The sequence below is a fragment of the Brassica napus genome, unplaced genomic scaffold (genome assembly GCF_020379485.1).
Source record: "Brassica napus cultivar Da-Ae unplaced genomic scaffold, Da-Ae ScsIHWf_834;HRSCAF=1189, whole genome shotgun sequence".
Classification (NCBI taxonomy): Eukaryota; Viridiplantae; Streptophyta; class Magnoliopsida; order Brassicales; family Brassicaceae; genus Brassica; species Brassica napus.
Window position 1 is genome coordinate 153,530 of NW_026016878.1, and position 4,191 is coordinate 157,720.

The window sequence follows — 4,191 nt, forward strand, 5'->3', positions numbered from 1 at the left end:
ACTCGCTCTTTCTTCTCTCAAACAGATCTATCCATGTAGGTTTTGATTTTTAGTTTCGTCACATTTCTATTCATGGTTACTAGAGCTTATAGTGAAAGTATGGGCTTACCACAACGCGAGACGCAATGTCTACACTCTACATAGATCTTGGGACTGGTTTGATGCAGGAATAACCACAAACAGAAAGACCGGAGAAGCAAATGTGGGTGAAGTGGTTTGAATACACAACTCTGAAAACAATGGACGAGGATCTTGCAGAGGAAGCATGCATACTCAGAAGACTGTGGCCAGGTTCAATAGAGAAAGAGAAGCAAAGGATGAATGTAAAGTTAAGCTGAATAGAATGAGAAGTAAAAATCATCGCCAGAAAGTCATCAGAAAAATATGTAAAACCACCACTTGAAGATGCTTAAAAGAACAGGTTAAAGATTTATTTTTCTTAGGTCATAAGATTTGTTTCGTTCATTGGTATAAAAAAAGGTCTCAAGTCTCAATCATTTATCCTCACTCTCTCGCATCTCTCTTCGACAGCTTTAACTCTCAGGCGGTGAGCTTAAGGAAGAAGAAAGAGAGAAGATGGAAGCTGGAAACACTGAGAAGGCTGAGTAATCGCATGTTCTTGAGATCAATCTCATCTCGGCGCAAGGACTTAAGGAACCGACAGGGAAGCTCCGACAATTTCAAACTTATGCATCCGTCTATGATGATTCTTCCAGGTTACTTTGGAGTTCCTCTTCAGCAAAACTTCTGGCATTTCTATCGAGATCTGTTCTGTTGGTTACCTGCGAACATCTGATCGGAACCGTATGTTTCCTCCTGAGTAATTTCCTACCAACCACCACCTTTAAAGTTCCGTCTCTCGTCGTGCTTCAGATCCGTCGTTCTTCTGGAAATTTCCACGGTTTTCTTAACATTGCGGCCTGGTGAATTGGTGATCGACGCTTCTGAGCTCCCCGCTGATTTCTTTAAGTCCGTTCAAGAAAAAGGGGTTGAGAGTCATCGGGAACAAAAGATGATAAAATCCAGATCTGTTGTCAGTTTCGATGACCAAGGCGGTAGTTCGAAAGATAATTCGTTATCTGGATCTGTAAATTTCTCATACGTTGGTACGGACTTAATGTGGTCTTCTCCTCTTCCGTCTCCCCTTAGAGACTGGAACGCAATTCGAAATCAGGCGGGATAGAATCAGGTGAGATCGTCATCGGACGGCGGAGGATTGATGTGTTGTTGCTTGATGAAATCGTCGGGCATGATACCGGGAAGTTGATGGACGGCTGAGATCTCTCCACGTTTGAGAAGTCATTTTGGTTTTTTTTTTTTTGGGATTTTAATGAAACAAACCCTCAACTATAGGCCCATCTGTTTTTTAACCCTTAAGTATTATAATAATGAAATAATTCCTTAACTAAAAACTGTTAGAAAATTTAACTTTCTGTCAATGGAAATGTTAAACCCAAAAACAATTGTTGTAATGCCAATTAAATGAACAAAACGACGAGGCATATGGATTTATTACAAAAAAACGGCAAGCCTTTTTTATTAAAAGCAAAATGAAGTTTGGCTGTCACTAAACCACAATAAAAAAAAACATCGGTTTGAAGACCAAGAAAAATCAGATATCAAAAACCCTAAATTTCAAAAGGTTACGGCAAGTATGATACAGGTCTCAAAATAATTGGTGTAGGCGACAAAGACAGTTTGTTAGTACGATTTCAAAGACGAGTGTTCCTTACTCACCATTCTCTGTAATCAACTAAGATTTTGAGATTTCTACTTCATCTAGGTTTAAGATGATAAGGTAAATCAAATTCATTTCTTGGTTTTTGTATGTCAACATTAGTTTCAACAAAAACTGATCTGTATCACAAAATATATGATCAAAACTTAGAAGCAAACAAAATAATAACATACTGAGCTTTTCTTTGTTTGTATGCAGGACCAGCTTTTTCGATTATATGTGGATGGATACTGGACCTTAGAAAGTTTATATATTGGTGGTGATATAAGGCGGTGCAAGGTAGAGTTCGAAAATCCAAGTTTATCAATGTTAGTTGATATGGTTCAGAATGAAGGGTTTGAAGATAATATGAAGAAGTTTTCATATTTCCCATCTGAAGAAGACAATAATCGGAAGGAATTGTCTTGTGATGTTGATGTTGTAGAAATGATTAATTGCACTCATGAGTTGGAATGTAGGAATCTATATGTTGTTAGGGATGATGATCCATATTTGGAAGATGTGCTTGTTGGAGAAGAGGAAGAGGAAGAGGAAGAAGAACCTGAAGATGAACATACTGATTTTTATCGTGATGATTATGCTGAGACTGATGATTCAGATGATGATGGCCAGAAAGTTTCTTTTTTTGTTGGTCAAGCGTTTCTCTCCAAAGAAAGTTGCAAGAAAACGATTGAGAAGTATGCTATCAAAGAGAAGGTCAATATTCGTTTTCAAAAATCTGAAAGTAAGAAAGTAGCGGCAGCATGTGTACAAGATTGTTGTAGTTGGAGGATATATGCCTCAGTAAACAGCCGGTCAACTAATATGGTTGTGAGATCATACAACTGCACTCACACTTGTTATTCAACAGGTGTAGTCAAATTATATAGCGCACCTAAGATAGCCGCTGATTTTTTGAACGAGTTTAGGACTAATCAAAATTTGTGTGCAGATCTAGGGCTGTTCAATATGGTAAAACCGAACCGTTCCAAACCGAATCGAAATAGACAATATGGTTTGATTTTGGTATATACCATATAAACCGAATGGATATAATTTTATAAAAACCGTAGGATTTGGATATGGTTTGGTATATAACCGATTAAACCGAACAAAACCGATTAAAATTAGAAACATGTAAATATGTATCTATTTTATAACAATACATGAAATCTATTTGTTACATAAGTTAAATTTGTGTTAATAACTATTACCATAATTTAATTGTAATAAAAAAACCTTAATTTATAAAACACTTGAACTATAATTAAATAACAATACATCGTAATTCAGACATCTTATTTTCTAAGTCTTCTTTTTTATCTTTTTGCTTTATTTTAGTATTCACTAAATTAATGTGAATATTATAAATTTGATGAACAATAATTAATGGAAAATTTTCACAACTTTTTTCTTATCTATAAACAAACAAAGCTTCGTGTTCAATCAAAAAAGCATGACTTTAATGAACACTAAATATGGAAGAGTGGAAAAACTTTTATTTCATGTTTTTGTTTTGTTTCATATTTTTATTTTCAAAATATCAAGCTTTGATTTTAATTATAGATTTGATTATTTTATTCGATGGTAGAAGCATTTTTACTTTTTTGTTCATTTATTTGAACATGTAATATATTTTTAATAAATGAATGTGTTGACAATATGACTCTAAAATTCATATAATACGATCTCAAACTAAATAATTATGTTTTTTGGTATAAAACCGAATAAACCGAAAACCGACGGTATATAAATCGAACCGAACCGAAGTAAATATGGATTTAGAATGGTAGTTATATTTTACTAGCCGAAATACCGAAAACCGAAAAAACTGAACCGATATCCGGATTGAACACCTCTATGCAGATCAGATGATGCAAAGGTTGCTAATCCAAGGTCTTCGGGTTCCTAAAACAAAATGTCAGAGTGCAAGACAAATTATGTTACACACAATTAGTGATGAATATGCTGAGCAGTTTACAAGGATGTTTGATTATGTAGAAGAGCTTCGTGAGTCAAATCCTGGTTCAACTGTGATATTAGGGACAAAAGATAAGGTTTTTGACAAGTTTTACACATGCTCTGAAGCTCAGAAAACTGGATGGAAAAGTGCATGTAGACGTGTTATTCATTTGGATGGAACATTTCTTAAAGGACGGATGAAAGGACAACTGTTAAGTGCTGTGGGAAGAGATCCAAATGACCAAATATTTATCATTGCATGGGCTATCGTTTCTGTAGAGAACAAAGTCAACTGGGAGTGGTTCATGACATTGCTTCAAGAAAATTTAGATTTAGAGCTTGGAAATGGACTTGCACTATCATCGGATCAGCAAAAAGGGCTTCAAAGGTGTCCTTCCTTACGCAGAGCATAGAATGTGTGCTAGACATATATGGTCCAACTTGAGGAAAAGACACGGTGAGTCAGGAAATCTGCATGGTTTATTTTGGAAGTGTGCAAGAGCATACAATAA

The 4,191-nt window shown here is 35.4% G+C and overlaps 1 pseudogene; it reads left to right on the top strand.

Annotated features, from left to right (window-relative positions):
* The first annotated feature begins 615 nt into the window (after positions 1 to 615).
* Positions 616 to 1,267, top strand: LOC106412725 (annotated as a pseudogene).
* Positions 1,268 to 4,191: the final 2,924 nt, after the last annotated feature.